The 20,620-nt window shown below is 42.1% G+C and overlaps 1 protein-coding gene across 3 annotated transcripts in view; it reads left to right on the top strand.

Moving 5' to 3' along the window:
- The first annotated feature begins 7,215 nt into the window (after positions 1 to 7,215).
- Positions 7,216 to 20,620, top strand: part of HOPX (HOP homeobox) — a 29,231-nt gene continuing 15,826 nt past the window's right edge. The window contains exon 1 of one of the 3 annotated variants that reach the window (XM_077136933.1): positions 7,216 to 7,416. The gene's annotated coding sequence lies outside the window, so the exon portion shown is untranslated. The other 2 variants (XM_077136931.1, XM_077136930.1) reach the window with 2 other exon arrangements.

Genomic DNA, 20,620 nt, shown 5'->3' with positions numbered 1-20,620 from the left:
CCTTTCAGTTTGCCCAGCACTAAAGCGTCTTCTGGGATGTGGAACTTTCAGGACAAAAACTGCGACAGTTCTGAGCAATCCAGAATGTTTGATCACCTGAGGTTTGAAACAGCTTCAGACTGTCTCCAAAGCCTTTTCTCTGGCTCTTCTGTGACCCTGAACTGTCCTCGGCCTGAGATCTGGTCCTGGGGCAAATGAGGCAGCACTGGCCAGCAACATGATGAAGACACTCTTTTCCCCTCTGAGTCAGAGAACAAGATCAAGGGCGTCAACTTTTTGAGATCACCCAGGACACCAGGTCCTCTTGCAGGTTCCTCCGAACCCTCTGGAAAGACTGGCCCAGGAGCTGACTCTCCGTAGAGGTGAGAGCCAGATGCAGGAGTGCACGTCACCCTTTACACAGTATGCCACATCAGAGTGCATTTTACAAGGGGCCTTTGAATCACACCCACTGCCAGGCCCTGGTTACAGAAACCTCAGAGAAGGTCACGGAGAGGAGCCAGGTTTTTGCTGAAATGCACAACACAGAACTGCCCTGTATTAGTGAACGAAATCTGACCACAGCATATTTTTGCCAAAAGCAGAAATCAAAACCTTGAGACATTTTTCAAAGATGATCTACAGTTGCTGCTTCTTTTTTTTTTTTCTCTTTCCTTCTTTCTCTCTCTTTTCTTCCTTCCTCCTTCGGGCCCTCCCTCCCTCCCTTCATTTTCAGGAAGATGGCAGTGGAAGGCAGAGGCCAAACAGCCTGGGTGGAGGGCTGTACAGGAGCTGAGTCCTGGCACCCTCCACTCTTGCAGGTGTTATTTCTCTAGCTGCTGAACCCTGGGACTCCGGGGGAGCTCCAGAGGAGGGCCAGGCTGGGGTGGGAGTGGGGGGCTTGGGGAATGGCTGTCTCCCAGTGGTATGAAGGCAGAGCGTTTCAATATCTTAACAGTTGTGCATTCAGACTTCCTCTCAGCCGCACCTGGTGGGAGCCCTCTTCCCCCCAGACGGCTCTAGGACCCTCCTCCCCTGCCGTCTGCTCCCTGCTTTCTCCCCTTCGAGGACAGAAAATTAAAGCAGGGAGGACTTCAGAGATATCACCTAGCTCCAATTCCTCCTTATACATACAAGGGAACTGAGGCATCCCCAGATGTGAGCTTCCCAGTCACCCCATGGGCCCTTCTCTCCCTTTAGCTGATCTACAATTTTACCCCAAATTATTTTCAACCCTTTCTTTCTCCACTATGTCAGGCATGCAATTTTGGGAGGGTTTTTATCTCCAAACTTCTTGTTTTGGCTAGCTCAGTCCTCCTTTCCTCTTTCATCCCTCAAGTAAATTCACGAAAGTCAAGTATTTTAAATAGACGGAACTTAGGGTGGAGATCCCCGTGCGGTGGGGCCGGAGCCCCGAGCCCTGCCTGCGCTTCTCTCCAGGAGACACTCATAGGAGTGGGGTGAAGGCGGTGCGCGCCAGCGGTCAGGAGCATGGACTGAGGGCCCAAACCGTTTGGGTTTGTCTCCGGGTCAAGCAAGCATTTTACCAAAGGATTTTTTTTTTCTTTTCCCCTGCTCTCTACCCTCTACTCTCTGAGAGCACCCGGCCCATCCCGACATTCAGTAGCGGGTGTAGGGACTCCCTTTCTCACTGTGTGTGTTAGGGGATTATAACCAGGTCGGTGGCTCCAACCCGCCACAGTTTCGCAGCATTCCCGGAAGAGGCCCCCGAGGGGAGGGGAGGCGCCACCCCACCCCTCTGCAGAATGGTGCTGCGCCGCCTCTCGGCAGCTCCTTCCAGCAGCAGCAATGCCCTTATACGCTCAGGGAGAGAAGGGAGGCATTCATGGGTGAAAAAAGATGCCTACTCCCTTCCCTCCTTCCGCAGACAGGGTGATGCCACCCATTAGCAAGGCCACTACCCTCCCTGGCCAACAGCGTGAATAGGATCAGGGCGGCAAACGATTCTAGGGAACTCCCCATTCATTACACCTTTGACTAAACTGAATGGAATGAGAAGAAACCGTGGGTGCTCAAGTAGAAGGCAAAGCCACACCCAGATGGCACAGCCTTACCCAGGAGCCCTTCCACCGTGGGTGCCACGTATGGGCTGAGGGCAGCTCAAATCTCAATCATCAACTGACTTAGGACTCCCTAAGGACAAGTGGATTGGGTACGATGATGGAATCCAGGCTTAGAGTGAAATATATGCAGTACACCGAGAGGAGGACATAATCATTATTATATATACGACAAACTACAAAGAAGACAGAATGTGATTGTTCTAACTCCTAATCCCTGCTCACCAGAGAATTTGCGAGACTTTTTGCCAGGAGTGGCCAAGGGAAACATCTCCATCTTAGGCGGGCTGGCACCCTCTTCTTTGTCCAATTCTCTGTCATCTACAGATGCTGATCCTCTTCTCTTTCCCACACTGTTCCGTGCCCCAGTCGGCCGGGATCAGGAAGGGCACTTCTGTGAGTTAGAACTTCTGCTGAAAATTCTGTTTCCCTTCTCTGCAAGTTCATAATTTTCAGCAAGTGTGCTTTTTATATACTGGCTCCCCTTTTTCCTAATGCTTCTCTACAGGTCAGTTTTGATGCTTACGAGATTTATGTCCTTCACTGTGAACTTTGGTAGTTTTTTGTCCCCCCAAGGAATGGCTTCTTTCCCTCTGCACTATTGCTCAGCTCTCTGTGTGTCCTAGCTTTGGCTGGGCAGGAAGAGAATAATTTACCCCACTGTACGCACATCGCATATCTCTGCCTTGTATATGGTTCTACCAAACGCCCATTTGCTGCAGCACCTCAGATTTTTAAATTTTATTTATTTTTTTGTTTTTAGGAACCTGCCCACATTCCCTCCGCTTGCAGGATAAAGATGTAGATTCTCAACACAACCTGCAAAGCCCCGTGTGGTCTAACACCTTTCTCCCCCCCAACCTCATGCAGTCCCCTGCTGCCCCTGGCTTTCAGTGATTCAGCCGTAGTAATCTTCCTTCTTGCCCCATAAGCCATCTTGCTTCCTCCTGCCACAGGGCAGTGACACAGGCTGTCCTCTCGGTTTGGAATTCTCTCTTCTTCTACCTCATCTCTTGGCTGAGTCCTAGTCATTCTTTGACCTCAGCCCAGGACACCTCCTGTGGGGAGCCTCCCTTCAGGCTGCTGCATTGTGCAGTTTTGGGGAGCACCATTCAAATGGTATTTCATGGGAATAGCACCCACTGGGATATAATCCCATGGACAAAGACATGAATGATGACCCTGGAGCTGCAGGGTCATCTGCACTGCTGCTTGTCCCACCCTCCCCAGCTGGACCAGTTCCTCTTATTAAATGCCGTCCTCCATGGTCTACTTCACTGTTGTAATTTCTTCTTCTTCTTGTTTTTTTGCACGTTGGGGCTTTGAGTTTAACCACCTTGGCTTCTTGTAATTATTAGCAATAGCTACCATTTATTGAGCATATAGTATATTCTAGGCATTGCTGCTAAGTGCTTTATATATATTACATCTAATCTTTATAACAACCTTGTGAGATAAGTATCGTTATTCCCATTTTACAGGTGAAGAAACTGAGGCTGAGAGAAGCTACATGACTTGCCCTGGATCACATAGGTGGTAAGTGGCAGAGCCAGGACTTAAACCCAAGCCTGTACAGTTCTGAGGCCCACTCTTTCCCCTCTACCATTCTCCCAGCCATGAAGCAATACCTACTGAGCACTTATACCATCTCCCAGGGCTGTTCTTCCCTTTTGAAACATCCCTCATCCTTTTATCCTAATTCCCTTGATGTTTGAAAATGGAGAAAAGTATTCCCAAAGCCAGCGGCAAGGGAAAAGTCTAGAACAGAACACAGAAGAAAAATCATAACCTATCTGCAGGTATTAATGTTTTATTAGCCACCTAGAGAAAAGGAACTGTGTGAGATTTGCTGGATCAGTTGTACGTCTCTAGTTAACCCATCCAGCCAGTAGCTGGAGCTGAGCCAGAGTGGCAGAGATATATGAAAAAACATGGGATTATGGAATTCCACTCACATCTAATAGACAACAGGAGGGTCAGGGAAGTGAGCCTTAAGCCCTTATAGGCCGTTTTGCGGGTTTTTGGTAATTATTGCAGTATTGGACCCAATGATTCTAAAAAACCAGCAGCATCGTCTATCCATACAACAGAGGAGAGGACAAGAGGCTGACAGATGATATAGTATTCCCTGGATACTCAGGACATCAGTGGTAATAAAAAGAGCTGAATTCTGAATCTGTAGCCAAGTGGAAAAAAAATCACTGGGCCGACTACTTCCCTTATTTGTGGGTTGTCAAAATAGTTTTAATTTTGCTGAAGGGCAAAATAAGCTTTCCTCATTAAAGAGACGGAACAGAAAGAGAGAACTGATAAAGTAAAATCCAATTGCTATGTCCTGGCAACGTGGGACAGAAATCCTAGTATGGGCTGGGACTCAGCATCAAGGAAATGAGAAACCCTTCTCCACCGAAAGGGAGAAGAGAAAAGAAAGACAAAGTATCAGTGGCTGAGAAATTTCAAACAGGGTCAAGAGGTTTTTCTGGAGGTTATTCTTACACATTATGTAGATATTCCCTTTTTAGTCTAAGGTGTATTAGAGAGGCTGGAGGGAACTGCCTGAAAATGTAGAGCTGTGTTCCAGTAGCCATGTTTCTTGAAGATGATTATATAATGATATAGCATTCGCAATGTGACTGTGTGATTGTGAAAATCTTGTGTCTGATGCTCCTTTTGTCTGTGGTATGGACAGATGAGTAAAACATATGGATTAAAAATAAATAAATACTAGGGGAAACAAATGTTTAAAAAAATGATAGATGGATACATGGGGGAAAATGTACCTATTGCAAACTATGGACTATGGTTAACAGTAATATTTTAATATTTTCATTAACAGTTAACAAAATGTATCACACCAATACTATGGGTCAGTGGGGGGGTGGGGAGGGATAAGGGATATGGGAAGTTTTGGGTTTTATTTTTTATTTTTATTTCCTTTCTGGAGTAGCGAAAATGTTTCACAATGGATCATGGGGGTGTATGTACAACTACGTGATGATACTGTGAGCCAGTGATTGTATACTTCAGATGGTTTGTATGATGTGGGAGTGTATCTCAATAAACTGTATTTAAAAAAAAATCCAACTGCCATGGATTGGCAGGTGCCCAAGCAATAAAACGGTTTAGGTTATCAGATTTTAAAAAACATTTTGGGATTGGTAGAACCATTGGAAGTACTTTTGTGCTTCTTCCCTGTTAATTGAACCCTGATTTTGTTCAGATTTCAGGGCAATTTGTCTGGGAAAGGTGGATCCTTCCCTTGGGCCTAGGAGATAAACTATGATTCACATGATCCCTTTCCTCTTTACCAATGATAAATTTAGCCAATTTAGTGGCCATTTTACCTAATTCTTGGCAAGGAGACATAAGTGAGAGACCGTTAGTGACTCTGGATAGATTTTCCTCTTTAATTAAAAAAGAGAGATACTCAAGAGAAAACACACGCCTCTTCATATCTGTCTTTGGATGTTTTTATGAAATGATGTGATGCATGGATCTGCTGCAGCCACTTTACCACCATGAAAGGAGGCACTGCTATCACACTGATAGAAAAACACCTGTGTTTTTGGTGACATCATTCTGCCACCGAACACCTTGAAAGGACATACCTGTAGGGTTCTTAAGTGAGATAGCAAGTGCTTTTATGGTTTCAACCACTATTGGTTTTATCTTCATGGTACACTGGATAAAAAGAAATAACTTAAAGTTGACACATTATCCAAGAGCAAAATGTGTTGCCGCCAAGATGAGACTCTGCTGATGTCAGACCTGTTGGGTCAGAGTAGCTTCCGCAAGCGTTCAGAAACTGATCCCACTCGGTTCCAGACACTGTGCCGGGTGCTGGGTTTCCAAGAGTGAGCAAGGCAGAAAATGTCATTGCTGTCGTGGAAATCACATTCTAGAAGACAGACGATAAGTCAGTAAATGGGTAAGTAGAAACATTCTTAGGTAACTTTCTAAATATTGGTTCAAATGAGTCCTGAGCATAAACCCAGACTCTGGAATCAGATCAGTAGATCTGGAGTCAAATTTCACTTCTGCCATCGACTTTGGGAAAGTTGTTTAATCTTTCTGAGTGTATTTCCTTAGTCGTCAAATGAAGATAACATAAAACCAACTCATAGGGTTGTTGTGAGGATCAAATAAGCAAATAAATAAACTCTTTGAAAGATGCTTTGTGTAGAGCCTGGCCCGGTGTCATAGATTGTAGGTTATCACTGTCATCGTCCCCATCTTCATGATTTGTGCCAGGCGCTGTGGGTGTCAGCCGATGAACAGGACATAGAACCCTGCATTCAAGAGACCTGGGAGGTGAGGACCCAGATTTTGCGATAGAACAGTCAGGAGTTAGGCAATGAATTAGGCAGGAAACAAAAGAATTCCTCTGGTAACCAGGGTTGGGATGGGATTGGCGACTCTGTCTCTGTTTTTCTCCCACACATGTTTTATAGCCATTACCCCCTTCTCCGAGAGGGAAAGAAATATTCTAAACGATTGCTTGTCTTCTTTCAAATACAGCCCCTGTTCCCAAGAGAATCAAATGGGCTTTTTCTTTGTCCAGTGAAGTGAAAACTATAGGGCGTGCATATCTGGATGGCACTCACAGGTTTGTGCTATGCACCAGCAAATACACACAGATACTCCCATAAATGAGCTCACCGAGCCCTCCTTCATCCCCTCAAAAATCATATCCAGCTAATGTGTTTATTAACGTGTTGCAGTTGACTAGTAACTGCCGTATCTAGGCTATAAAATAAAGATAAACAACAACTAATCCAGTCCCCACACCCACGCACATACTCTTGCCCTTAGAATCTTCCAAGGATGGTCGCACGGAGTCACTTAACTCCAAGTCTCTCACCCTTGGAGTGCATCTTCCCACAGGCTGCCTCACACACTGGCTTTTTATTTGAGCTCCCATGGGGAATCTTTCAACTTTCCTATAGGAATTTCATTACAAAGGAAGGGGAGGGGAAATCAGGAGGAAAGTTCAGATGCCGGGAAAATAAATTAAAGTGGTTTTCGAAGGGGACCTAAAACGGTCTCATTTTAGCCTGAACCTCCCCTGCAACTATTCTCTATTTGTACATTCTGTGCCTGAAAGAAAACAACTTTTCATTAATTGGGCAATTTTCCAGGCCCTGGGCTTGGCGTCCAGCCCACAGAGCTGTGAAACCAACTTCACCAGGGCCCAAGCTTTGAAAGGAGGCAACATCTAACTGGAAGTCCATTCCAAATGAGGAAGTTGGTGCAAGGGTCTGGTCTCCTGTTTTTAATTCCCCTCCTCTGAACTGCATCTCTCTCATCCAACCTTGGTGAAGGGTCTTACTTGATTAAGAAAGAAGACAGGAAGAAGGTAAGGGTGAGACGGTAGTAACAAGAAAGTTCCATGAGACTCTCAGAAGTCACCGCCTGAATATCAAACCTGAATAACAAGAGATGTAACCTCGGCATACTTTCAGTCGTTTTTACCCTGCCCACGCTGCAGGTTTTTCAGGTCCTTGCTTGAGTGTGCACTCACAGGCGTAAATAAAAGTGCTATCAACAGCCTGCCCCGGGCAGCCAGCTATTTAAATAGGCTGGCATCGGCGACCACGGCTTCCATACCAAGGATTTACCTTTGCCACCTTCACGTAAGTAACTTTCAAAGGTTTGCCTTTAATGGAGAGGATTTGAATTTGTATAGAAACTGGACCAAAATGCTATAATGATCATATTTGCTCTTCGGGTGGAAAAAGGCAGAGGTGAAAGAATAAAAATTAAAAATTGGTCCTCAAGAAGAGAGACAGGAAATGCTACAGGTGTAGTACTTTGCAAACTTGACTTGAGGTTGATGTGGAATTTGGAGCAAAGGAGAGTCCACGATGGACTTTTGACCAGCAAGTGAGACGTTTTTCTTGCTTTCTCCTCTTTCTGAAAGATATTTTGAAATCAGCACTGGCAGAATTATGTTAGATACATATGAAGTTATCATTTAGGGGTCTATTATTGCTATTTTACATCCCAGCCCTTTATCTAAAATCAGACACAATAACATTTAAAAGTGTATTTTGTGTTCGACATAGGAGAGAGAGGGAGGTTTCTCTGGGTTGAGTAGAGGTGACTCGATTATGAATTTTCAGTGCTATTTACTGTTACTTCTGGTTCTCATAATACTTATCATTATAATAGTTAATATTAACTCTTAAAACATTGATTTTTTGGGGGGGGGCGTGCATAGTCCAGGAATTGAACCCGGTTCTCCCAAATGGAAGGCGAGCATTCTACCACTGAACCACCCGTGCATCCTAAAATACTGATTTTTTTAAGTGAAAGGGAATTCCCCTGCTCTAGGGCTTTGAGGAAGTGTAAGTTTGGATATTTGAGCACAGAGTTTCTAGGGTAAACTGGATAAAAAGAGGGGTTTAAGAGTCATTGTATAAAAAGCCACAACATACTGAATAGTTTAAGTGAGAAGTTTTTAAAGAGAAGAATGCAAAATGTTCCCATGAAGTTGTACTACCACTAGAGAGGGCCCTGTTAAGTAAGGTTAAGTATAATCAGAGGCAAGCAGAGGAAAAGACAAAGATATTCGGGATGGGTGGAAATGGGAGAGGATTTATCATTTTCATAAAATACATATAGGAACACAATAAGGGGTAAAGCATGGCTTTAATCCAGTAGTTCATCTCTTTGATTCAAGGAATCTAAGAATTTGTTGACAGCCAAAGTCCTTTTCCTAGGTAGGCTACCCACTCCTGCAAACACCCCTGGGTAGCTCCTTTCCTGGACCCTTAGAAGTCCTCAGATCCTACATTAAGACCTTGGCTTTAAGCTAATGCATTCTTTTTCACTGGGCAGAAACTGCTAACTCAGGAATCTACAGAGAAGTAGTAGGGAGTTAAAGCCAAGAAGGGTCCACCAAACTGGAGCTCACTTATCAGTTCCTAAAGGTCTTACTTCAATCTAGAAAATAATGATTAAGATGGTAGGGAGGAACAGAAAAGTAATAAAAGGAATGTTCTGTTCTCAAAGAGCTCGAAATATAGTACAAGGACATAGTTAAGCTGAGTATGAAGTCAGGCAAAAAAGGAAGAGTACGTATTGTAATTCTATTTGTATGAATGATAGAGAATGAAAATCAGTCTATAATAACAGAAGCAGATCAATGGTTATCTGGGGAACAGAGAAGGGGAGGGATAGGAGCGAGAAGGAGGGATTCCTAAGGGGCACAGGAAATTTGGGGGAGGGTTTACTATCCTGCCTGTTGTGATGATTTCTCATTTGCCAAAACTTATCAAATTGTACACTTTAACTATATGGGGTTTATTATATGCCAATTATATCCCAACAAACAATACTTTACTCATATATTATTGGTTTAGAATGATTTTATTGACATGTTTTATTATAATTAAAAGCATTTCAAAAAATCAGCTTATGCTACATGCTAAAAATAAAAGATGTGTGTTTTCAGAAAAAGAAATGTAAATAAAGTGCAGGAAACACAGACAAACAGGATCATTGACTTCTTTAAATTGGAAGAGTCCCTGGAAATCATCTAACCCAGTAATTGTCCAAACTGGAGAATATTTGAAAAAAAACACCAGTCCTGTCACTGGGTCCCAGCCGAGGCTAGGCGCATCAGAATCTCTGGATGTTTTTGCTTTTTTTTCCCCAGTGAAAACCAAAGCCCTCACTTGGCAGATGAGAATAGTGAGGCCCAGAGAGTGGGTATACTCTGCCTCTGGCCACAGGGCCACCGTGTCTCAGCCGAAGATGTAGGTCACAGGGCAGGAGGCAGGTGGGAGGTGCAGGGAATATATGCATCCAGGAGCTCAGAGGAAGAGGGACCCCGAGGCCGTCGCTTCTTGGTTCTGACAATGAGACTTCTAACTCTAGCCAGAATAGGGGTCTCAAGCGAATTTTTGGAGCACAGACATGCTCCAGGGCAGCAAGCTGGAGGAATTACTCAGAGCACTCAAAGGTGCATTATTTAAGAATGGTGCTACCCTGAGAAGGGATGTTTCAAAACAGAAGCTTCCTTTTGTTCCTTGCATAATTTCTAGCATAAGCAAGAGGATTATAATTATCAAAAAGAATCACGGCAGGCAGACCAAGCACTCTGCTCTGGGGGACAGCCAAGTTGTTCTTTCAGGAAATATCATGAGCTCTCGGCACTGGATCGGAGTATTTGGCACGACAGCACCAGCCTGGGTCAAAAGCATGAGAGGGTGATGTTAGTCTCTGTAACTCCCCCCCCTTCTGGTTTCTCACCTCCTCACCCTCAGCTCCTGTGTGGGTGCAGGTGGGGGTGCACGGGTGGGTGTAGGACCACAGCCCTTCAGCAGCTCCCCTGGCCTGCTGGCCATGCTTTAGATTGTTTCCCATCTCTCCTCCGACCAACTGGGCCATCTCGGGGGATCTCATTCTCTCAGGCTTTGCTTAGCCATCTCTGAAAAACTCAATTTATGCTCACAGTCAATGATTGCTGAGTGAGCTGTGCCCCTTCCTGAGATATTGAATAAGTCACAGCAAGATAATGCACAAAGGGAGTCCTTTGAAATATTATACACATATAATTACCTATTGAATTTTAAAACAGAGGAATCAGGAGAATCAAAGATTTAGGCAAAATGTATACCTACTGGCCAGAATTCCAAGCAACGTGGTGGGGAAAATATATCACGATTGGGGTTTTTCAGTAGAATTGTTCAAATCATTTCCTGTAGGCAACCACCCACAGACTGGGTCCTGACAGATTTCTTTTGTGAATTAGTGTCCGCTTTGTTAAATGCATCCCTCCCCCCTCAGAGGTGGCTGCCTGCCACTCACCTTTCTGAAAAATGAGCACAGAAAACATAAAGTGCCAGGAAATTCTACTCACGGTGCTTCATCAATATTAGCTGGTTCCTTCTCTGGAGCAGGAGCACTGGCAAAGCAGTTCGCTCAGCCTTAGCAGTGGGGTCCTCCCCCCTTGGGAACCCAGTCCTGAAGCTTGGGGCAAAGGGTCCCCTAGTCCTTGCGACTCCGGATGCATTACAACCCTTTTGTTGCATATGAGAAAGCAAGATCACAGCAAGCAAGCGAGATCACTGTCAGCAAGTGACAGTCGCCTGTGGCGGGACTTGCCTCTGTCGAGGGGCGTGGCAGGGTGTGTAAATAACCGCGCCTGCCGGGCCAGCTCCCTGGGAGGGGCAGGCAGTGGGGAGCCCCTCCTCCCCATCCCCACAGCCCCCCCCCCCCCCCCCGCAGCTGGGCAGCCAGAGGGCACCCCGCGGGACCGGGAAGGAGAGCAGCAGTGAGGAGCGGAGGCCAGGTCTGGCAGGTGACGGTGAGTGCCATACTGAACTTGGGACTCAAACTCTGGCGAAAGGGGAAGGCGGCTGGAGGCAGGATGGCAGCCAGGGCTGGTTTGTTTCTCTTTGCTGCTGGTCAGTTCCTGAGGTAGTTTTTGAAAATGAGGTTTGTGCTGCTGAAAAAAAAAAGGGGGGGGGGGTGCTGCTATAAAAGTGACAGAATTTCTTCCTTCTTTGGATGACTTTTCTTTGGACTGTTCCCCTCATCTTTGTTTCCGAAATCTCTCCGTGTGGAATGGCTAAGTTAAAAGGATTTCTTGGACATTTTTAAAAGTCTGTGTCATGATGTAACCCCATGCTATTTTTTTTTCCTTGTTGTTGTTGGCTTCTTCAAAATTTTAAAAAGCCAGTTAAATGGGGAGGGTGGACAAGACTAAGCAAAGATGAAATTGTTGGCAAAATAATGAAATGGTGGCTTGCAGGGGTTGACAAACTATTCACCTGCCGATTTAAAAACCAACAAGCGAGGCTCCCGAGGGGCTGCCCCTGTCCTGGATCATGCCTATTCTGTCCACTCAGCTGGGGCGTGACTGCGGGGAATAGGTTTGACTGGGATGCCCACAAGCCTGTGACTGTGAACAGAGAGGACTCACCTACTCTCATCCTGGTCCTGGCGTGCTCGGCCACCCCTGCCTTTCTGGGGCCCAATACTGTCCACTCGAAACAGTCACAGCTTTGGGAGTGTACGCGCACCAAGGGCACCTCAGGCTGTCGTTTTTCATCAGCGGAGAGAGTGCCTGCACCTACTTTCTAGCAGTACACCGAGCAATCTTCTACGGAACTCACCAGTGTAGACAAGTCCCAGGAGAAGACAGCTCAGCCTGGGGGCAGAGTCCACGTCCACGTCTGAGAGTCTCAAACCCGGGTCCTCTTTTTAGCACTAACTCAGCCGTGATGGAGTTTACAGCAGGGGCCCCAAAGATTAGTCACCCAGTAGGATTATTAATAGCACCTTCCACTTTCAAAGGTACCTGGCTGGAGCACTGAGCTATGCAATCAATCACCCCATGAATGTGACAGATGAGGGTATAGGAGAGTAAAGGGGTTACCTGAAAGCTTACAGTTAGTTCGTGGCTGAGCTGGCTTTGGATCCCAGGCCACCCTATGCCTCATTCTGGCTTCTGTGCCAAGACATTTACTTCCCCCTTGTCTCGGGTCCCCCTTTGGGAGGTATCGTGTCCATACTGCCCAGTCGAAGAACTATTTCGCTTTTATGTGGCTTACCAAAAGAAGTTCAGTGTAATGCTGGGGGCTCAAGGAGTTGTTCATTACAAGGTCAAATGGCTCTTATATTTGCTTCAGGCTCTTGTAATTTGTGGCTATGTTTGGGCAGTGATAGACACTCTGTTAAAAGTAGGGAAGTTTTTATCCATTCCCACATGCAATTCTGGTGGTTTTGATCAAATGCGACCAAACATGAAAACTCTGCCAGATCTTTCATGAGTAAACTACTCTGTCCTTGTATGTTTAAGGCAAAATAGAAAAAAAGAAGACTAAGGCAGACATTGATCAGTTCCAACCTCCTAGCATATACTGGGGAGTAAACTAAGGGCGCTCATTCTATCAGATCACCATAGAAGTTTCCTGTGACAGATCCGCTTAGACTGGTCTTTGTTGATGTATTTTCATTTCCTTCCTGTGTGGTTTCTCCCTAAGGAAATCTACATAAACAATCTTCTCTACCTCTTGTATCCCCTCAGCCCTTTCCAAACTTCTTGTTTACTGGTGTCCAGGAGTAAAATCTGTTTTGTAAAAAAACTTTAAGTCAATAACTTATGCCTGAAAGTGTCTTTCATATTATTATGAATTTTTCAGACTCTTCCTGAGAAGGAAACAAGATGTTTTGGCAATGGCTAGAACTAGGATTTATGGAGCAAGAGTAAAGAAAGCCTGACGCCGTCTCCCTTCTCCCCTTCACTAGCACGTTGTACCTCACCCAGGGTTCCACAATTTCAAAGGGGTGAATGTCCTTGGACTTTCAAAGGAGTCTCCAAGCCTATCAAACAACAGTAAAGTCAGATCTAAAAGAGTGGCAAAAAGACCTCATGGTATTAAACTTGGGCAAGAGAATGTGTAAAAGCTATTTAATGATGTGTTCAAAAGCGAAGCAGGTAGTCATGGAAGAAAAAGACAGCTTTTCATCTTGTTTTTGAGGAAAAAAACAAAAAAGGCTAGGGATCGATATAGGCTGCAGCATGAAGGATTTTAAATGAGTCATGAAGAATTCTTTCATTATGCAAAAAATACAATGGAAGGAATTATACCAGCAGGCTGTGAAAGGACAGTCCATCATTCTAATTTTCACTTTTAAAAGTTTTTTTTTTTCCCATCTGAGGCTCACGTTGAGTTAACCTAGTTCTTAATTTGTCATGCACACAAGATCCCTTCTTGGATTTTACATCTTTTACTATTTCTCTCTCTCTTTTTTTACTAAATATTTTATGTTTTAAACTCTACTTATATTGCTGATTACATCTTTGTGTTCTTGTGTTTATATTTAATCACTGGATTACACTCTGTTTAAGATATAATATTCCCACTAACTAAACATCCATACAACTCTTTACTTATCCAATCCTCTAGTGTTAGACATCTGTGTTGCCTCCTATTCTCACAAATGATGCTGCAATAAATGTCCTCATATGTGTACTCTACTGCCCTTTAGATCTGGTGGGTGGGAGACATAGGAAGGGAAAGAGGCAGGCTAGATGGCTCATGTTTTCTTTAAGTAACATAGACTATTGAATTGGCCATGAGCACTGGAGACACATGATTTCATAATTTTTGGTCTAGTATTTCAAACATTGGATTCTCTGGGTTCCTTATATCTTTACAAAAGATTGGGTGACTGGAATAATTTTAGGGAATTTAGACTGGGTAATCTTCAGTGATTTCGCTTCACAAGGCCACTTTCTTAAAACACAAGCTAGTCATTTCTAGAAGCTTTCATTTCTCTATATAGGTCATTGATTGCCTGGAATATTCTAAGATCTCTGATTAGTCATGAAGTTGAGTGAAGTTTCTAAAATGTTTTGCCATTTTAGTAATTGTGAAACCTGATGTCATTCAGTTGCCCACCATTATCTACTGAGTCACTAATTTAATTAATACCTTGTATTTATATAGTGCTTTATAATTAACAGGGTATTCATAAACATAATGCATCTCATTAAATCTTAGCAACAGCCCTGTGAGATAGATGGATAGAATAGGGCTTCAGTTGTAGATGAAAAAATGGAAGTTCAAGGCAACTAAGTGATTTGCCCAAAGTCACTTGGAGAGAAAATAACAGCACCAGGAAAGTGTGGGTCTTCTGAAGCTTAAACCAATCTCTTTTTGCAACATAATAATTTCTGATGATCAGAGAAATAATTTACTCTAGGGTCAGAGCTATCTCCTCAGCTGGACTTTCTGGTGTATCTGTCCCCTTCAATTACTTAGTCCCTTTAATGAGAGGGTCAAAGCTGCACTCTGCCCCATTAGCTGAACACCTGTTCATAAAAACAACTAAATTGGGGGTGGGGAAGTGAAGCGCATATCACTGAATAGCGTGGCAACAAGCAGCATGCTAGTTGGACTTTGACAGAATTCAGAGCTCTGCCAGATAGCAGGTATGTGTATCATTTTATCAACTACCTCATTACAGTCATAAGAACGGCAGTTGGAACATCAAAAATAATAATTGATTAAAGTATATTTGTGCAAAGAGAGAATTCTATTCTTTCCAAAAAATCTCTTCTAGACTCAAAAAAAAAATGCAAAATCAACCTGGGAAAGTTATGCCTGCTTGCATTAGGCAGGTTACAATGTTAATCCATGAGAACAGGTAGCCTAAAGTACCTACTGAACATGCATATGCCACACCAGGCAGGTCCCTAGCCAAGGCCCCTTACCTATGTAACTTGGGCTTAGAAAAAAATATAGTAGAATCATCATACATTTTCCAAGAACTAAATCATGATGCCCAGTCCCCAAATTACCAATGAACAGCTTTTTTTCAAGAGTCAGGTACTGAGAATGAGAACATTTTCAGAAACTCTTATTTTTAACATTCTTTTTTGTTATTGCTTCTTTAGGGACTAGACAGCTATTCTCAGTTATCTGTAGATGTAGATGTGGCTTATTTGTAGCAGATTTTTTAAAAACCAGGCAGATTTCTATCATCAGCATTTAAGTTTTTGAGCTCTTCATCCTTGCAATAAACTCATACACTTCCTACCTTGCAGTCTATTGATGTAATTAATTTGTAATGCTCTCTAAACAAAGCAAAATTAGGAACCTGGGTGGGCAAACTAAAATTAATAAAGGTTCAAAAGCATAAAGAATATTTATTCTCTGCCATTTTAAATTATCCATGCTATTTTCTTCTCTATGAATACTTTAGAAAGTTGATCTTTTTGTCATTTGCTTCCAAGCTTAGTAATGCAAACTTCTTTTCTGATTTAATGATTCTCTTTAGAAAATATTGAAAATTTCCCTAATAGTGGAAATCTGTTTATCTAAATTCTAGATTGTTAGGGCATCAGACATTCTAAGAGGAAATAATTCAATTTACTTCACAAGTCTCACTCCTCCTGTAATATTTGGTTTGAAAAGCCTTAAGCACATGGCTGTGCTCTGTAGAAATCTCTAGGACAAGCTGTTTTTGTTCCTCTGTTTATATTTGGCCATGGGACTGAACTCTGAGATATAATGGATATTCACACTTACCAAACATCAATGCAACCACACTAGCAATACCCAAAGCAGGCAGAGACCCAAGCATTACTCATTCTGCCAGATAAATTTCTACTCTGTATGTATTCAAACTGCAATAAAAAATGAAAGTTCAGGAAATTTGAAACTATACTGTATTCTCTTACCTTTAAGCACAGAATCACAGCAGTATACTTTCTTAAGAGTAAAAGAAAGTCTCCTTTTCACTACTGTTATGTGTTTGTGGTTCTGTCCTCTAAGATCCTAACAGACTTTTATCTTGCTAATCCATATCAGCAGGAGAGATACCTGAATTCAGTAGGAGTATTTTTACTATCCCCTACCTAAGGGAAAAGTTTAACGTTTTTCATGTAATAAGGTGACCAGATGCCCAAATTTGCCTGGGACACTTCTGATTTATACCTGTTGTTCTGGTGCAATTATTTATAGCACCCCATTTACTCTTAAGTGTTCCAGTTTAGATGACAAATTATATGATCACCCTCATTTGACAGGCAGTAGAGGATGAATATTTTTTTTCAATCTACTCAATTTATTTTAACCTTTGTTCCCCCTATTTTTTGTTTATTTCTTATCCATATTTTTTACCTACCTGTCCATACCATAGATAAAAGGAGCATCAGACACAAGTTTTTCACAAACACACAGTCACATGGTGAAAGCTTTATCATTATACAATCATTTTCAAGAATCAAGGCTACCAGAACACAGCTATCCAGTTTCAGGCACTTCCCTCTAGCCACCCTAGTACACTGTAAACTAAAAAGGGGATATCTATATAATGCGTAAGAATAACCTCCAAGATAAATCTCTCCACTCTGTTTGAAATCTCTCAGCCACTGACACTTTAGAGGCTGAATATTAAAAAGCACCTTGGTTCAAAATGTTTCACAGGCTCTTCAGTTCTCTTTTTAGGTAGGAAATAGGCACAAATTACTCAGCAAACCAGTGACTGAGCCCAGAACAGACCTCTGTACTACCCATTCTCGGATCATTGACATTAGTAAATGGTTGATAAAGAATAAAATGAGGATAATTTAAAACTCAGACCACTGAAATCATCAGAATTTTAGAAGAGAAAAGATCTCAGAAGTCATCTGGCACAGAACCTCTATTTTTGGGGACTAAGAAACAATAACAAGGTGTATGTATTTTACAGTGTTCTAAGTTATTTCATAAGCATCATCTTACTGGATCACAACTGGAGTAAATAGGCAAGGAAGAAGTTTTTAGCCACATTTTACAGAAAAGAGAACTAAGTTTCCAAGAAATTAAATGACCCAGCTAGGGTCATGTAACTATTAAATGGAAGAGTTTAAATTGAAATCCATGTCTGACACCTTATCTGGTGCACTTTCTATTACTCCATGCCAGTTTAATATTTTTATTCATTAACGAGTACTTAACTCTTATGCAAGCTTCAGTTATATAATAATAATGCTAATTGCCATGGTGTGCTAAACCCCGATCAATATCACTCCTATTGACTCTTAAGAACACCTAGGATATAGAGAAGGAAAGGTTTAACAAATGAGTATGATTGCTGAGTCATTATAGTGATATTTCTTTTAGTCTCTAGTATCTTAGAGTAGCCAGAGGCAAATCCTAAAATTGTGGAATTGTAACCCATACCAAACTCTGAAATCTGTTCTACAACTAATTGTTGTGATGTGCTTTGAAATTTATTGCTTTTTTGTATATATGTTATTTTTCACAAAAAAGAAAAAAAAGGTTGATTGTGATGATAAATGCATAGCTATACGATGACATTGTGAGCCAGTGATTGTGCACTTCGGATGATTACAAGGTATGTGAATATATAGTATATCTCAATTAAAAAAATAAAGAGAAAAAAAAGAACACCTAAGGCGCAAACTGAAACTCTATAAAAGTTTCATGCACTAGATTTGTCATCTCGGAACCTCTAATTCCTGGAGGGTTCCTAGGTCAGATAAATCCTGAAACTTAGGGACCGGCCTCTCCAAGATTATCAATTAATTACATCCCCCTATCCTTTAGTGTTGACATCCCTTCTCAACATGAAAAAGTCAGAAGGGGTATTGACCAAAGATCCCTATAAGTTGGGAGAAGGATCAAAGGAGAAGGTATAACAGAGAATAGGATCTGGCAAATGAGTATGACTGCTGAACCACTATATTAATATTCTTTCTAGCTTCCATTGTTTAGCAGCAACTAGAAGGAAAAACCTGAGATGGTGGAATGGTAGCTCATGACATACTCTGTTCTGTAACCACTTGTTGAAGTGTGCTTTGAAAATTAGTGTTTTTTTCTTTCTTTGCTTTGTACATATGTTATATTTTACAACAAAAAGTATTCCCTACATATAATGTATCCATTATTCCCTCTGTAACTAATGCTATGTGTTTAAAAGCACCTTACATCTGCTTCTCTTTTGTCCCAACTGCCAGGACCTCTGGCCAGCAACTAAGCTGTTCTAGCCTGACAGCACCACATAGTGGCTAACTCAGGGAGTACAAAGCACAAATCTTTCCTAATTCCTTGTCCCTTGAGTGAAAGGATGTGAGACAGTGATCAGAGTGGGGATCTCCCTTTTCTACCTCTATTTCATCTATGAAGCAAATGCAGCCTTAATTATTATGCTTTTATATCAAGATAAAGGAAAATATTTCTTTAAATGAAAATAATTTTCAACTAATATTCATTAAAAAAATGTTCACTAAGCATCTAATAATGTGCTACTTGGGATACTCAGAGTTGTGCTATAACCCCCTAAGATCCTCAGAAGTTCCCAGAAAGCCCTATTAGTATCTACACCAAAACCTCATTTATCTAAGCCCAATTCTAAGTAAAACTGCTTTGTCTTTAGCATCTGCTTTCAAAATAAAGAAATGATTTCTTATTAAAGTTTACTACAATATCTCAATAGTATGTTATTTTCAGTTACAAACATAAAGCATTTTCATTATACCCCTTCTTTGGTATTCTATCTACAAGTTATGTTTCTAGAGAAATCTTTTTCTGAATTCATAACAGTCATTGTAGAGACGCACTTTTGGAAAAGCATTCTATTTACAAAATAAAGATTTCCCATATGGAGGTTATGGAAATGGGATTGGCCTCTTTCCTTAAACCTTTTGTTTCTAAGAAAGCAGTCTGAATATTCCACTTATTTCACAGCACACTCAAAGAGAAAATCCAAAATTTTATTATTGCTTTCACTATTTCTCCATTTTTCTATATATCAGGCTTTGGATTAGAACATGAGTTGGGCTAACCATGAAAAGAACTCAGTGTAGATATAAAGAATTTTATGATTAGGCCTAATTAATGATTGATTCACTGATGGAAGTCAGGCACAGATACCCTCCCTCCAATAACTTTTCATAGCTTGCTGTTTTCTGAGAGTGGCTGCAAAAAGTCTGGATCACTGAGGCACTAGTTCCAACGTTTCAAGATTGTCCCTAATCAATTCAGCAACACTCTGGGCATCTAGGGATTAAGTAATAGCAATAGTCACTAAGATCCAGCTGGTCTATTTGAAAGTAAACTTTCTGTTCCATTCTGTCAGATGCTGGACATTGTTCTCATTTGTAAACTACATGATTCATGCAATGTCATCTTCCAATTATATCTGTACCAATCAAAGAAGAGCATGCGGGGAAAGAAAGCCTGCTTGGCTGGTGGTGCTTGTGGTACAACTGACATCACCGGCCAATCCGTTGAGCTGGGTCAGAGCTATCTCTGGCCACCAAGGTGGAGAACATGCTGCGGGGAAGGAAGCCCTGCTGTCAGACTTGTCACACTCCACAGAGGAGTCACAACAGACACAGGGCACAGCCTCAGACCTGTCCCAGGTGTCGCTCCCTTTTCACAACCACCTTTCAAGGCTTTTCTGTTTACATAACTACTCAGTGCAAAGAGGAAATAAGGTTAGTGAAGACATAGATTCAGATGCCAGGGTTTCTTTTCTGCAACTTACTAGATCTGTGATTCCTTGGAAAATCTCCTTGGAAAAAGCATTTAAGTGTCCATTTATATCAGTTTCCATGTGTGTAAGAGTGCCTGCCACACAGTATGGCTGTTCCTTTGATGATTCCATGAGTTAATGCATCTAAAGCAATATAACAGTGCTTGGCACACAACAATAAATATGTTTTGTTGTTATAATAACGGGGGTATATTTCTATATGTGATTCAGTAATTGGAATCAACTCTGTGTTGTTTGGGGCAGTGAGGACCAAAGCATATCAGAAGGCTAGAAAATTGTTTTTTCTAATTTTACCTGTTTTGGTCTTGGAATATGCCTCCGCCTGGTTGCTGAAAACACAGAGCACCTTTTTCCTAAGTTATGTCCTAAATCAAGTTATACCAAATGCCACTGGTTCCATTCATTTCAATAGATATCTAACGAATACCATTTATATGCCAGACACTCCAAATGCATGCTGGGGAGATATTAATGTACAAGAGATGACACGTCCCCCTCCACAGGAGAACATATAATTTAGTGGGAGAAGACAGGCC

Source organism: Tamandua tetradactyla, chromosome 19, assembly GCF_023851605.1.
Source record: "Tamandua tetradactyla isolate mTamTet1 chromosome 19, mTamTet1.pri, whole genome shotgun sequence".
NCBI classification, from domain to species: domain Eukaryota; kingdom Metazoa; phylum Chordata; class Mammalia; order Pilosa; family Myrmecophagidae; genus Tamandua; species Tamandua tetradactyla.
The sequence above is the reverse complement of the archived record's forward strand: the minus strand, read 5'-3'. Positions and strand labels throughout refer to the sequence as shown.